The following is a 17,347-nucleotide window of genomic DNA, read 5'->3' as shown; positions in this document are numbered from 1 at the left end:
CAGTGGCCTGTTCTTACTACGAGACGTGCTGTTCATTTGGCTCTCCATTCCACCCTGTTCAGCTCTACATTTTCGTGTCCACAAAACCCAGCCTTCAGAAATCATTGGAATCACCACTAGAGAATGTTCCATGCATTCACTGCGAATCTGGAATTCATCTGAATCTCCACTCCCGGCAGGTTTTCATTGCACCACTGCTGAATGTTCAAGTAACGCAATGATGGTTTTCAGCGGTCTATTCACACTCGAACCCGTGCTGTTCACGGTCTAGCGACTCAACACTGGTGAGTTCTTCTTTTTCCAGTTCAGACAATACAAACCTCAGAAACCATTGCAATCTACACTACAGAATGTTTCATTCATTCACGCGAATCTTGAATTCATCTTGTTCTCCACTCCCAGCAGGTTTTCGTTTCACCACTGGTGAATGTCCAAGCAACCCAAGGCTGGTTTCAGCTGCGTGTTAACACTCGCAGCCGTGCTGTTCAATTGGCTATCCAGTGAACGCTGGTTAGCTCTTGATTTTCCTTCCACACACCGAGCCTTCAGAAATCATTCTTATCTCCACTTCAGAATGTTCCATTCGTTCCCTGCGAATCTGGAATTCCTCTGACTCTCCACACCAGGCAGATTTTCCTAACAACACTGGTGAATGACCAGGTAATCCAATGCTGGTTTTCAGCGGCTGTTCACACTCACAGCCTTGCTGTTCAACTGGCAATCCAGTCAAACCTAGTCAGCTCTTCATTTTCCTGTCCACACAACCCAGCGTTCAGAAATCATTGGAATCTCTACTACAGAAATTTCCATTCATTCACTGTGAATCTGGAAATAATCTGAATCTGCATTCCAGGAAGGCTTTCGTTACACCACTGATGAATGTCCAAGTAATGCAATGCTGCTTCTTAGTGGTCTGTTCACACTCGAAACCGTGCTGTTCATTGGCTATCCACTCAATATCGGTCAGCTCTTCAATATCCTGTCCAGACTATCCAGATTTCTAAATGTTGGCAATCACCACTGCAGAATGTTCCATTCAATCACGCGAATCTGGAATTCATCAGAGTCTCCACTCCTGGAAGGTTTTCGTGACACCACTGGTAAATGTCCAAGGAAGACAATGCTGGTTTTAAGCCGCCTGCTAACACACTCAGCCGTGCTGTTCAATTTGCTATCCACCCAACCCTATTCAGCTCTACATTTTACTGTCCTCATAACCCAACCTTCAGAAACAATTGGTATCTCCTCCACAGAATGTTCCGTTCATTCACTGCGAATCTTAAATTGATCTGACTCTCAACTCCCGGCGGGTTATCGTTACACCACTTGTGAATGTCCAAGTAAGCCAATGCTGGTTTTCAGAGGCCTGTTCAACTCGCAGAAGTGCTGTTCAATGGGCTATCCACTCAATATTGGTCAGCTCTTCATTTTCCTCTCCACACAAACCAGCCTTCAGAAATCATTGGGATCTCTACTACAGAAATTTCCATTCATTCACTGTGAATCTGGAAATAATCTGAATCTGCATTCCAGGAAGGCTTTCGTTACACCACTGATGAATGTCCAAGTAATGCAATGCTGCTTCTTAGTGGTCTGTTCACACTCGAAACCGTGCTGTTCATTGGCTATCCACTCAATATCGGTCAGCTCTTCAATATCCTGTCCAGACTATCCAGATTTCTAAATGTTGGCAATCACCACTACAGAATGTTCCATTCAATCACGCGAATCTGGAATTCATCAGAGTCTCCACTCCTGGAAGGTTTTCGTGACACCACTGGTAAATGTCCAAGGAAGACAATGCTGGTTTTAAGCCGCCTGCTAACACACTCAGCCGTGCTGTTCAATTTGCTATCCACCCAACCCTATTCAGCTCTACATTTTCCTGTCCTCGTAACCCAACCTTCAGAAATAATTGGTATCTCCTCCACAGAATGTTCCGTTCATTCACTGCGAATCTTAAATTCATCTGACTCTCAACTCCCGGCGGGTTATCGTTACACCACTTGTGAATGTCCAAGTAAGCCAATGCTGGTTTTCAGTGGCCTGTTCATACTAAGAGACGTGCTGTTCATTTGGCTATCCACTCCACCCTGTTCAGCTCTACATTTTCGTGTCCACAAAACCCAGCCTTCAGAAATCATTGGAATCACCACTAGAGAATGTTCCATTCATTCACTGCGAATCTGGAATTCATCTGAACCTCCACTCCCGGCAGGTTTTCGTTACGCCACTGGTGAATGTCCAAGAAACTCAATACTGGTTTTCAGAGGCATGTTCAACTCGCAGAAGTGCTGTTCAATGGGCTATCCACTCAATATTGGTCAGCTCTTCATTTTCCTCTCCACACAAACCAGCCTTCAGAAATCATTGGGATCTCCACTACAGACTGTTCCATTCATTCACTGCGATTCTGCAATTCATCTGACTCTCCGCTCCAGGCAGGTTTTCATTACAGCACTGGTGAATGACCAAGTAATCCAATGCTGGTTTTCAGCCGCCTTTTCACACTCGCAGTGTGCTGTTCAATTGTCTATCCACTCAAACCTGGTCAGCCTTTCATTTTCTTTTCCACAATATCAGACTTCAGAAATCATTGGAATCGCCAGTACAGAATGTTCCATTCATTCACTGCCAATCTGGAATTCATCTGAATCTGCACTCCAGGTAGGCTTTCATTACACCACTTATGAATGTCCAAGTAACACAATGCTGGTTTTCAGCGGTCTGTTCACACTCTAAGCCCTGCTTTTTACTGGGTATCCACACAACTGTGGTCAGCTCTTCATTTTCATGTCCAAACAATCCAGACTTGAGAAATCATTGCAATCTCCAGTACAGAATGTTCCATTCATTCACTGCGAATCTGGAATTCAACTGAATCTCCACTACCTGCAGATTTATCTTACACCACTTGTGAATGTCCAAGTAAAACAATGCTGGTTTTCAGAGGCCTGTTCATATTCGCAGTCGTGCTGTTCAATTGGCTATCCACTCAACCTGTTTTGCTCCTCATTTTCCTGTGCACACAACCCAGCCTTCAGAAATCATTGTAATCTCCACTACAGGATGTTCCATTCATTCACTGGGAATCTGGAATTCATCTGAATCTGCACTCCACGCAGGCTTTCGTTACACCACTGCTGAAAGTCGAAGTAATGCAATACTGGTTTTCAGTGGTCTGTTCACATTCGAAGCCGAGGCTTTTTACAGGCTATCCACTCAACACTGGTCAGCTCTTCATTTTCGTGTCCCCACAATCCAGATTTCAGAAATCATTGCAATCTCCACTACAGAATGTTCCATTCATTCACTGCGAGTCTGGAGTTTATCTGATTCTCCACTCCCGCCTGGTTAACATTACACCACTTGTGAATGTCCAAGTAAGCCAATGCTGGTTTTCAGAGGCCTGTTCATACTCGCAGCCGTGCTGTTTAATTGACAATTCACTCCACCCTGTTCAGCTCTTCATTGTCCCACCACACTACCAGCCTTCAGAAATCTTTGTTATCTCCACTACAGAATGTTCCATTCATTCACTGCGAATCTGGAATTCATCTGACTCTCAACTCCACGCAGGTTTTCATTACACCACTGTTGAATGTCCAAGTAACCCAATGCTGGTTTTCAGCGGCCTGTTCATATTCGCAGCCCTGCTGTTTACTTGGCTATCGATTCAAGCCTGGTCAGCTCTTCATTTTCCTGTCCACACAACACAGGCTTCAGAAATCATTGGAATCTCCTCTACAGAATGTTCCATTCATTCACTGCGAATGTGGAATTCAACTGACTCTCCACTCCATGCAGGTTTTCCTTACACCACTGATGAATGTCCAAGTAACCCAATGCTGGTTTTCAGCTGCATGTTCACACTCGCAGCCATGCTATACAATTGGCTTTCCACTAAATCCTGATTAGTTCTTGATTTTCCTTCCACACGACCCAGCCTTCAGAAATCATTGGAATCTCCACTAGAGAATGTTCCATTCATTCACTGCGAATCTGGAATTCCTCTGAACCTCCACTCCCGGCAGGTTTTCGTTACACCACTGTTGAATGTCCAAGTAACCCAATGTTTTAAGTGTTTTCTTCACAAGCGCAGTGGTGCTGTTCAATTGGCTATCCACTCAACCCTGGCCAGCTCTACATTTTCCTGTCCACACCACAGAGACTGGAGAAATCATTGTTATCTCCACTACAGAATGTTCCATTCATTCACAGCGAATCTGGAATTCATCTGAATCTCCACTCCCGGCAGGTTTTCGTGACACCACTGGTAAATATCCAAGTAAGCCAATGCTGGTTTTAAGTGGCCTGCTCATACTCTCAGCCGTGCTGTTCAATTTGCTATCCATTCAACCCTCTTCAGCTCCATTTTCCTGTCCACATAACCCAAACTTCAGAAACAATTGGTATCTCCTCCACAGAATGTTCCATTCATTGACTGCAAATCTGAAATTCATCTAATTCTCAACTCCCGTCAGGTTTTCGTTACACCACTTGTGAATGTCCAATTAAGCCAAAGCTGGTTTTCAGTGGCCTGTTCTTACTACGAGACGTGCTGTTCATTTGGCTCTCCATTCCACCCTGTTCAGCTCTACATTTTCGTGTCCACAAAACCCAGCCTTCAGAAATCATTGGAATCACCACTAGAGAATGTTCCATGCATTCACTGCGAATCTGGAATTCATCTGAATCTCCACTCCCGGCAGGTTTTCATTGCACCACTGCTGAATGTTCAAGTAACGCAATGATGGTTTTCAGCGGTCTATTCACACTCGAACCCGTGCTGTTCACGGTCTAGCGACTCAACACTGGTGAGTTCTTCTTTTTCCAGTTCAGACAATACAAACCTCAGAAACCATTGCAATCTACACTACAGAATGTTTCATTCATTCACGCGAATCTTGAATTCATCTTGTTCTCCACTCCCAGCAGGTTTTCGTTTCACCACTGGTGAATGTCCAAGCAACCCAAGGCTGGTTTCAGCTGCGTGTTAACACTCGCAGCCGTGCTGTTCAATTGGCTATCCAGTGAACGCTGGTTAGCTCTTGATTTTCCTTCCACACACCGAGCCTTCAGAAATCATTCTTATCTCCACTTCAGAATGTTCCATTCGTTCCCTGCGAATCTGGAATTCCTCTGACTCTCCACACCAGGCAGATTTTCCTAACAACACTGGTGAATGACCAGGTAATCCAATGCTGGTTTTCAGCGGCTGTTCACACTCACAGCCTTGCTGTTCAACTGGCAATCCAGTCAAACCTAGTCAGCTCTTCATTTTCCTGTCCACACAACCCAGCGTTCAGAAATCATTGGAATCTCTACTACAGAAATTTCCATTCATTCACTGTGAATCTGGAAATAATCTGAATCTGCATTCCAGGAAGGCTTTCGTTACACCACTGATGAATGTCCAAGTAATGCAATGCTGCTTCTTAGTGGTCTGTTCACACTCGAAACCGTGCTGTTCATTGGCTATCCACTCAATATCGGTCAGCTCTTCAATATCCTGTCCAGACTATCCAGATTTCTAAATGTTGGCAATCACCACTGCAGAATGTTCCATTCAATCACGCGAATCTGGAATTCATCAGAGTCTCCACTCCTGGAAGGTTTTCGTGACACCACTGGTAAATGTCCAAGGAAGACAATGCTGGTTTTAAGCCGCCTGCTAACACACTCAGCCGTGCTGTTCAATTTGCTATCCACCCAACCCTATTCAGCTCTACATTTTACTGTCCTCATAACCCAACCTTCAGAAACAATTGGTATCTCCTCCACAGAATGTTCCGTTCATTCACTGCGAATCTTAAATTGATCTGACTCTCAACTCCCGGCGGGTTATCGTTACACCACTTGTGAATGTCCAAGTAAGCCAATGCTGGTTTTCAGAGGCCTGTTCAACTCGCAGAAGTGCTGTTCAATGGGCTATCCACTCAATATTGGTCAGCTCTTCATTTTCCTCTCCACACAAACCAGCCTTCAGAAATCATTGGGATCTCTACTACAGAAATTTCCATTCATTCACTGTGAATCTGGAAATAATCTGAATCTGCATTCCAGGAAGGCTTTCGTTACACCACTGATGAATGTCCAAGTAATGCAATGCTGCTTCTTAGTGGTCTGTTCACACTCGAAACCGTGCTGTTCATTGGCTATCCACTCAATATCGGTCAGCTCTTCAATATCCTGTCCAGACTATCCAGATTTCTAAATGTTGGCAATCACCACTACAGAATGTTCCATTCAATCACGCGAATCTGGAATTCATCAGAGTCTCCACTCCTGGAAGGTTTTCGTGACACCACTGGTAAATGTCCAAGGAAGACAATGCTGGTTTTAAGCCGCCTGCTAACACACTCAGCCGTGCTGTTCAATTTGCTATCCACCCAACCCTATTCAGCTCTACATTTTCCTGTCCTCGTAACCCAACCTTCAGAAATAATTGGTATCTCCTCCACAGAATGTTCCGTTCATTCACTGCGAATCTTAAATTCATCTGACTCTCAACTCCCGGCGGGTTATCGTTACACCACTTGTGAATGTCCAAGTAAGCCAATGCTGGTTTTCAGTGGCCTGTTCATACTAAGAGACGTGCTGTTCATTTGGCTATCCACTCCACCCTGTTCAGCTCTACATTTTCGTGTCCACAAAACCCAGCCTTCAGAAATCATTGGAATCACCACTAGAGAATGTTCCATTCATTCACTGCGAATCTGGAATTCATCTGAACCTCCACTCCCGGCAGGTTTTCGTTACGCCACTGGTGAATGTCCAAGAAACTCAATACTGGTTTTCAGAGGCATGTTCAACTCGCAGAAGTGCTGTTCAATGGGCTATCCACTCAATATTGGTCAGCTCTTCATTTTCCTCTCCACACAAACCAGCCTTCAGAAATCATTGGGATCTCCACTACAGACTGTTCCATTCATTCACTGCGATTCTGCAATTCATCTGACTCTCCGCTCCAGGCAGGTTTTCATTACAGCACTGGTGAATGACCAAGTAATCCAATGCTGGTTTTCAGCCGCCTTTTCACACTCGCAGTGTGCTGTTCAATTGTCTATCCACTCAAACCTGGTCAGCCTTTCATTTTCTTTTCCACAATATCAGACTTCAGAAATCATTGGAATCGCCAGTACAGAATGTTCCATTCATTCACTGCCAATCTGGAATTCATCTGAATCTGCACTCCAGGTAGGCTTTCATTACACCACTTATGAATGTCCAAGTAACACAATGCTGGTTTTCAGCGGTCTGTTCACACTCTAAGCCCTGCTTTTTACTGGGTATCCACACAACTGTGGTCAGCTCTTCATTTTCATGTCCAAACAATCCAGACTTGAGAAATCATTGCAATCTCCAGTACAGAATGTTCCATTCATTCACTGCGAATCTGGAATTCAACTGAATCTCCACTACCTGCAGATTTATCTTACACCACTTGTGAATGTCCAAGTAAAACAATGCTGGTTTTCAGAGGCCTGTTCATATTCGCAGTCGTGCTGTTCAATTGGCTATCCACTCAACCTGTTTTGCTCCTCATTTTCCTGTGCACACAACCCAGCCTTCAGAAATCATTGTAATCTCCACTACAGGATGTTCCATTCATTCACTGGGAATCTGGAATTCATCTGAATCTGCACTCCACGCAGGCTTTCGTTACACCACTGCTGAAAGTCGAAGTAATGCAATACTGGTTTTCAGTGGTCTGTTCACATTCGAAGCCGAGGCTTTTTACAGGCTATCCACTCAACACTGGTCAGCTCTTCATTTTCGTGTCCCCACAATCCAGATTTCAGAAATCATTGCAATCTCCACTACAGAATGTTCCATTCATTCACTGCGAGTCTGGAGTTTATCTGATTCTCCACTCCCGCCTGGTTAACATTACACCACTTGTGAATGTCCAAGTAAGCCAATGCTGGTTTTCAGAGGCCTGTTCATACTCGCAGCCGTGCTGTTTAATTGACAATTCACTCCACCCTGTTCAGCTCTTCATTGTCCCACCACACTACCAGCCTTCAGAAATCTTTGTTATCTCCACTACAGAATGTTCCATTCATTCACTGCGAATCTGGAATTCATCTGACTCTCAACTCCACGCAGGTTTTCATTACACCACTGTTGAATGTCCAAGTAACCCAATGCTGGTTTTCAGCGGCCTGTTCATATTCGCAGCCCTGCTGTTTACTTGGCTATCGATTCAAGCCTGGTCAGCTCTTCATTTTCCTGTCCACACAACACAGGCTTCAGAAATCATTGGAATCTCCTCTACAGAATGTTCCATTCATTCACTGCGAATGTGGAATTCAACTGACTCTCCACTCCATGCAGGTTTTCCTTACACCACTGATGAATGTCCAAGTAACCCAATGCTGGTTTTCAGCTGCATGTTCACACTCGCAGCCATGCTATACAATTGGCTTTCCACTAAATCCTGATTAGTTCTTGATTTTCCTTCCACACGACCCAGCCTTCAGAAATCATTGGAATCTCCACTAGAGAATGTTCCATTCATTCACTGCGAATCTGGAATTCCTCTGAACCTCCACTCCCGGCAGGTTTTCGTTACACCACTGTTGAATGTCCAAGTAACCCAATGTTTTAAGTGTTTTCTTCACAAGCGCAGTGGTGCTGTTCAATTGGCTATCCACTCAACCCTGGCCAGCTCTACATTTTCCTGTCCACACCACAGAGACTGGAGAAATCATTGTTATCTCCACTACAGAATGTTCCATTCATTCACAGCGAATCTGGAATTCATCTGAATCTCCACTCCCGGCAGGTTTTCGTGACACCACTGGTAAATATCCAAGTAAGCCAATGCTGGTTTTAAGTGGCCTGCTCATACTCTCAGCCGTGCTGTTCAATTTGCTATCCATTCAACCCTCTTCAGCTCCATTTTCCTGTCCACATAACCCAAACTTCAGAAACAATTGGTATCTCCTCCACAGAATGTTCCATTCATTGACTGCAAATCTGAAATTCATCTAATTCTCAACTCCCGTCAGGTTTTCGTTACACCACTTGTGAATGTCCAATTAAGCCAAAGCTGGTTTTCAGTGGCCTGTTCTTACTACGAGACGTGCTGTTCATTTGGCTATCCATTCCACCCTGTTCAGCTCTACATTTTCGTGTCCACAAAACCCAGCCTTCAGAAATCATTGGAATCACCACTAGAGAATGTTCCATGCATTCACTGCGAATCTGGAATTCATCTGAATCTCCACTCCCGGCAGGTTTTCATTGCACCACTGCTGAATGTTCAAGTAACGCAATGATGGTTTTCAGCGGTCTATTCACACTCGAACCCGTGCTGTTCACGGTCTAGCGACTCAACACTGGTGAGTTCTTCTTTTTCCAGTTCAGACAATACAAACCTCAGAAACCATTGCAATCTACACTACAGAATGTTTCATTCATTCACGCGAATCTTGAATTCATCTTGTTCTCCACTCCCAGCAGGTTTTCGTTTCACCACTGGTGAATGTCCAAGCAACCCAAGGCTGGTTTCAGCTGCGTGTTAACACTCGCAGCCGTGCTGTTCAATTGGCTATCCAGTGAACGCTGGTTAGCTCTTGATTTTCCTTCCACACACCGAGCCTTCAGAAATCATTCTTATCTCCACTTCAGAATGTTCCATTCGTTCCCTGCGAATCTGGAATTCCTCTGACTCTCCACACCAGGCAGATTTTCCTAACAACACTGGTGAATGACCAGGTAATCCAATGCTGGTTTTCAGCGGCTGTTCACACTCACAGCCTTGCTGTTCAACTGGCAATCCAGTCAAACCTAGTCAGCTCTTCATTTTCCTGTCCACACAACCCAGCGTTCAGAAATCATTGGAATCTCTACTACAGAAATTTCCATTCATTCACTGTGAATCTGGAAATAATCTGAATCTGCATTCCAGGAAGGCTTTCGTTACACCACTGATGAATGTCCAAGTAATGCAATGCTGCTTCTTAGTGGTCTGTTCACACTCGAAACCGTGCTGTTCATTGGCTATCCAATCAATATCGGTCAGCTCTTCAATATCCTGTCCAGACTATCCAGATTTCTAAATGTTGGCAATCACCACTACAGAATGTTCCATTCAATCACGCGAATCTGGAATTCATCAGAGTCTCCACTCCTGGAAGGTTTTCGTGACACCACTGGTAAATGTCCAAGGAAGACAATGCTGGTTTTAAGCCGCCTGCTAACACACTCAGCCGTGCTGTTCAATTTGCTATCCACCCAACCCTATTCAGCTCTACATTTTCCTGTCCTCATAACCCAACCTTCAGAAATAATTGGTATCTCCTCCACAGAATGTTCCGTTCATTCACTGCGAATCTTAAATTCATCTGACTCTCAACTCCCGGCGGGTTATCGTTACACCACTTGTGAATGTCCAAGTAAGCCAATGCTGGTTTTCAGAGGCCTGTTCAACTCGCAGAAGTGCTGTTCAATGGGCTATCCACTCAATATTGGTCAGCTCTTCATTTTCCTCTCCACACAAACCAGCCTTCAGAAATCATTGGGATCTCCACTACAGACTGTTCCATTCATTCACTGCGATTCTGCAATTCATCTGACTCTCCACTCCAGGCAGGTTTTCATTACAGCACTGGTGAATGACCAAGTAATCCAATGCTGGTTTTCAGCCGCCTTTTCACACTCGCAGTGTGCTGTTCAATTGTCTATCCACTCAAACCTGGTCAGCCTTTCATTTTCTTTTCCACAATATCAGACTTCAGAAATCATTGGAATCGCCAGTACAGAATGTTCCATTCATTCACTGCCAATCTGGAATTCATCTGAATCTGCACTCCAGGTAGGCTTTCATTACACCACTTATGAATGTCCAAGTAACACAATGCTGGTTTTCAGCGGTCTGTTCACACTCTAAGCCCTGCTTTTTACTGGGTATCCACACAACTGTGGTCAGCTCTTCATTTTCATGTCCAAACAATCCAGACTTGAGAAATCATTGCAATCTCCAGTACAGAATGTTCCATTCATTCACTGCGAATCTGGAATTCAACTGAATCTCCACTACCTGCAGATTTATCTTACACCACTTGTGAATGTCCAAGTAAAACAATGCTGGTTTTCAGAGGCCTGTTCATGTTCGCAGTCGTGCTGTTCAATTGGCTATCCACTCAACCTGTTTTGCTCCTCATTTTCCTGTGCACACAACCCAGCCTTCAGAAATCATTGTAATCTCCACTACAGGATGTTCCATTCATTCACTGGGAATCTGGAATTCATCTGAATCTGCACTCCACGCAGGCTTTCGTTACACCACTGCTGAAAGTCGAAGTAATGCAATACTGGTTTTCAGTGGTCTGTTCACATTCGAAGCCGAGGCTTTTTACAGGCTATCCACTCAACACTGGTCAGCTCTTCATTTTCGTGTCCCCACAATCCAGATTTCAGAAATCATTGCAATCTCCACTACAGAATGTTCCATTCATTCACTGCGAGTCTGGAGTTTATCTGATTCTCCACTCCCGCCTGGTTAACATTACACCACTTGTGAATGTCCAAGTAAGCCAATGCTGGTTTTCAGAGGCCTGTTCATACTCGCAGCCGTGCTGTTTAATTGACAATTCACTCCACCCTGTTCAGCTCTTCATTGTCCCACCACACTACCAGCCTTCAGAAATCTTTGTTATCTCCACTACAGAATGTTCCATTCATTCACTGCGAATCTGGAATTCATCTGACTCTCAACTCCACGCAGGTTTTCATTACACCACTGTTGCATGTCCAAGTAACCCAATGCTGGTTTTCAGCGGCCTGTTCATATTCGCAGCCCTGCTGTTTACTTGGCTATCGATTCAAGCCTGGTCAGCTCTTCATTTTCCTGTCCACACAACACAGGCTTCAGAAATCATTGGAATCTCCTCTACAGAATGTTCCATTCATTCACTGCGAATGTGGAATTCAACTGACTCTCCACTCCATGCAGGTTTTCCTTACACCACTGATGAATGTCCAAGTAACCCAATGCTGGTTTTCAGCTGCATGTTCACACTCGCAGCCATGCTATACAATTGGCTTTCCACTAAATCATGATTAGTTCTTGATTTTCCTTCCACACGACCCAGCCTTCAGAAATCATTGGAATCTCCACTAGAGAATGTTCCATTCATTCACTGCGAATCTGGAATTCCTCTGAACCTCCACTCCCGGCAGGTTTTCGTTACACCACTGTTGAATGTCCAAGTAACCCAATGTTTTAAGTGTTTTCTTCACAAGCGCAGTGGTGCTGTTCAATTGGCTATCCACTCAACCCTGGCCAGCTCTACATTTTCCTGTCCACACCACAGAGACTGGAGAAATCATTGTTATCTCCACTACAGAATGTTCCATTCATTCACAGCGAATCTGGAATTCATCTGAATCTCCACTCCCGGCAGGTTTTCGTGACACCACTGGTAAATATCCAAGTAAGCCAATGCTGGTTTTAAGTGGCCTGCTCATACTCTCAGCCGTGCTGTTCAATTTGCTATCCATTCAACCCTCTTCAGCTCCATTTTCCTGTCCACATAACCCAAACTTCAGAAACAATTGGTATCTCCTCCACAGAATGTTCCATTCATTGACTGCAAATCTGAAATTCATCTAATTCTCAACTCCCGTCAGGTTTTCGTTACACCACTTGTGAATGTCCAATTAAGCCAAAGCTGGTTTTCAGTGGCCTGTTCTTACTACGAGACGTGCTGTTCATTTGGCTATCCATTCCACCCTGTTCAGCTCTACATTTTCGTGTCCACAAAACCCAGCCTTCAGAAATCATTGGAATCACCACTAGAGAATGTTCCATGCATTCACTGCGAATCTGGAATTCATCTGAATCTCCACTCCCGGCAGGTTTTCATTGCACCACTGCTGAATGTTCAAGTAACGCAATGATGGTTTTCAGCGGTCTATTCACACTCGAACCCGTGCTGTTCACGGTCTAGCGACTCAACACTGGTGAGTTCTTCTTTTTCCAGTTCAGACAATACAAACCTCAGAAACCATTGCAATCTACACTACAGAATGTTTCATTCATTCACGCGAATCTTGAATTCATCTTGTTCTCCACTCCCAGCAGGTTTTCGTTTCACCACTGGTGAATGTCCAAGCAACCCAAGGCTGGTTTCAGCTGCGTGTTAACACTCGCAGCCGTGCTGTTCAATTGGCTATCCAGTGAACGCTGGTTAGCTCTTGATTTTCCTTCCACACACCGAGCCTTCAGAAATCATTCTTATCTCCACTTCAGAATGTTCCATTCGTTCCCTGCGAATCTGGAATTCCTCTGACTCTCCACACCAGGCAGATTTTCCTAACAACACTGGTGAATGACCAGGTAATCCAATGCTGGTTTTCAGCGGCTGTTCACACTCACAGCCTTGCTGTTCAACTGGCAATCCAGTCAAACCTAGTCAGCTCTTCATTTTCCTGTCCACACAACCCAGCGTTCAGAAATCATTGGAATCTCTACTACAGAAATTTCCATTCATTCACTGTGAATCTGGAAATAATCTGAATCTGCATTCCAGGAAGGCTTTCGTTACACCACTGATGAATGTCCAAGTAATGCAATGCTGCTTCTTAGTGGTCTGTTCACACTCGAAACCGTGCTGTTCATTGGCTATCCAATCAATATCGGTCAGCTCTTCAATATCCTGTCCAGACTATCCAGATTTCTAAATGTTGGCAATCACCACTACAGAATGTTCCATTCAATCACGCGAATCTGGAATTCATCAGAGTCTCCACTCCTGGAAGGTTTTCGTGACACCACTGGTAAATGTCCAAGGAAGACAATGCTGGTTTTAAGCCGCCTGCTAACACACTCAGCCGTGCTGTTCAATTTGCTATCCACCCAACCCTATTCAGCTCTACATTTTCCTGTCCTCATAACCCAACCTTCAGAAATAATTGGTATCTCCTCCACAGAATGTTCCGTTCATTCACTGCGAATCTTAAATTCATCTGACTCTCAACTCCCGGCGGGTTATCGTTACACCACTTGTGAATGTCCAAGTAAGCCAATGCTGGTTTTCAGAGGCCTGTTCAACTCGCAGAAGTGCTGTTCAATGGGCTATCCACTCAATATTGGTCAGCTCTTCATTTTCCTCTCCACACAAACCAGCCTTCAGAAATCATTGGGATCTCCACTACAGACTGTTCCATTCATTCACTGCGATTCTGCAATTCATCTGACTCTCCACTCCAGGCAGGTTTTCATTACAGCACTGGTGAATGACCAAGTAATCCAATGCTGGTTTTCAGCCGCCTTTTCACACTCGCAGTGTGCTGTTCAATTGTCTATCCACTCAAACCTGGTCAGCCTTTCATTTTCTTTTCCACAATATCAGACTTCAGAAATCATTGGAATCGCCAGTACAGAATGTTCCATTCATTCACTGCCAATCTGGAATTCATCTGAATCTGCACTCCAGGTAGGCTTTCATTACACCACTTATGAATGTCCAAGTAACACAATGCTGGTTTTCAGCGGTCTGTTCACACTCTAAGCCCTGCTTTTTACTGGGTATCCACACAACTGTGGTCAGCTCTTCATTTTCATGTCCAAACAATCCAGACTTGAGAAATCATTGCAATCTCCAGTACAGAATGTTCCATTCATTCACTGCGAATCTGGAATTCAACTGAATCTCCACTACCTGCAGATTTATCTTACACCACTTGTGAATGTCCAAGTAAAACAATGCTGGTTTTCAGAGGCCTGTTCATGTTCGCAGTCGTGCTGTTCAATTGGCTATCCACTCAACCTGTTTTGCTCCTCATTTTCCTGTGCACACAACCCAGCCTTCAGAAATCATTGTAATCTCCACTACAGGATGTTCCATTCATTCACTGGGAATCTGGAATTCATCTGAATCTGCACTCCACGCAGGCTTTCGTTACACCACTGCTGAAAGTCGAAGTAATGCAATACTGGTTTTCAGTGGTCTGTTCACATTCGAAGCCGAGGCTTTTTACAGGCTATCCACTCAACACTGGTCAGCTCTTCATTTTCGTGTCCCCACAATCCAGATTTCAGAAATCATTGCAATCTCCACTACAGAATGTTCCATTCATTCACTGCGAGTCTGGAGTTTATCTGATTCTCCACTCCCGCCTGGTTAACATTACACCACTTGTGAATGTCCAAGTAAGCCAATGCTGGTTTTCAGAGGCCTGTTCATACTCGCAGCCGTGCTGTTTAATTGACAATTCACTCCACCCTGTTCAGCTCTTCATTGTCCCACCACACTACCAGCCTTCAGAAATCTTTGTTTTCTCCACTACAGAATGTTCCATTCATTCACTGCGAATCTGGAATTCATCTGACTCTCAACTCCACGCAGGTTTTCATTACACCACTGTTGCATGTCCAAGTAACCCAATGCTGGTTTTCAGCGGCCTGTTCATATTCGCAGCCCTGCTGTTTACTTGGCTATCGATTCAAGCCTGGTCAGCTCTTCATTTTCCTGTCCACACAACACAGGCTTCAGAAATCATTGGAATCTCCTCTACAGAATGTTCCATTCATTCACTGCGAATGTGGAATTCAACTGACTCTCCACTCCATGCAGGTTTTCCTTACACCACTGATGAATGTCCAAGTAACCCAATGCTGGTTTTCAGCTGCATGTTCACACTCGCAGCCATGCTATACAATTGGCTTTCCACTAAATCCTGATTAGTTCTTGATTTTCCTTCCACACGACCCAGCCTTCAGAAATCATTGGAATCTCCACTAGAGAATGTTCCATTCATTCACTGCGAATCTGGAATTCCTCTGAACCTCCACTCCCGGCAGGTTTTCGTTACACCACTGTTGAATGTCCAAGTAACCCAATGTTTTAAGTGTTTTCTTCACAAGCGCAGTGGTGCTGTTCAATTGGCTATCCACTCAACCCTGGCCAGCTCTACATTTTCCTGTCCACACCACAGAGACTGGAGAAATCATTGTTATCTCCACTACAGAATGTTCCATTCATTCACAGCGAATCTGGAATTCATCTGAATCTCCACTCCCGGCAGGTTTTCGTGACACCACTGGTAAATATCCAAGTAAGCCAATGCTGGTTTTAAGTGGCCTGCTCATACTCTCAGCCGTGCTGTTCAATTTGCTATCCATTCAACCCTCTTCAGCTCCATTTTCCTGTCCACATAACCCAAACTTCAGAAACAATTGGTATCTCCTCCACAGAATGTTCCATTCATTGACTGCAAATCTGAAATTCATCTAATTCTCAACTCCCGTCAGGTTTTCGTTACACCACTTGTGAATGTCCAATTAAGCCAAAGCTGGTTTTCAGTGGCCTGTTCTTACTACGAGACGTGCTGTTCATTTGGCTATCCATTCCACCCTGTTCAGCTCTACATTTTCGTGTCCACAAAACCCAGCCTTCAGAAATCATTGGAATCACCACTAGAGAATGTTCCATGCATTCACTGCGAATCTGGAATTCATCTGAATCTCCACTCCCGGCAGGTTTTCATTGCACCACTGCTGAATGTTCAAGTAACGCAATGATGGTTTTCAGCGGTCTATTCACACTCGAACCCGTGCTGTTCACGGTCTAGCGACTCAACACTGGTGAGTTCTTCTTTTTCCAGTTCAGACAATACAAACCTCAGAAACCATTGCAATCTACACTACAGAATGTTTCATTCATTCACGCGAATCTTGAATTCATCTTGTTCTCCACTCCCAGCAGGTTTTCGTTTCACCACTGGTGAATGTCCAAGCAACCCAAGGCTGGTTTCAGCTGCGTGTTAACACTCGCAGCCGTGCTGTTCAATTGGCTATCCAGTGAACGCTGGTTAGCTCTTGATTTTCCTTCCACACACCGAGCCTTCAGAAATCATTCTTATCTCCACTTCAGAATGTTCCATTCGTTCCCTGCGAATCTGGAATTCCTCTGACTCTCCACACCAGGCAGATTTTCCTAACAACACTGGTGAATGACCAGGTAATCCAATGCTGGTTTTCAGCGGCTGTTCACACTCACAGCCTTGCTGTTCAACTGGCAATTCAGTCAAACCTAGTCAGCTCTTCATTTTCCTGTCCACACAACCCAGCGTTCAGAAATCATTGGAATCTCTACTACAGAAATTTCCATTCATTCACTGTGAATCTGGAAATAATCTGAATCTGCATTCCAGGAAGGCTTTCGTTACACCACTGATGAATGTCCAAGTAATGCAATGCTGCTTCTTAGTGGTCTGTTCACACTCGAAACCGTGCTGTTCATTGGCTATCCACTCAATATCGGTCAGCTCTTCAATATCCTGTCCAGACTATCCAGATTTCTAAATGTTGGCAATCACCACTGCAGAATGT

This window comes from Sorex fumeus, unplaced genomic scaffold (assembly GCF_029834395.1).
Source record: "Sorex fumeus unplaced genomic scaffold, SorFum_2.1 ptg000114l, whole genome shotgun sequence".
NCBI classification, from domain to species: Eukaryota; Metazoa; Chordata; class Mammalia; order Eulipotyphla; family Soricidae; genus Sorex; species Sorex fumeus.
This window is presented reverse-complemented; position numbering follows the sequence as displayed.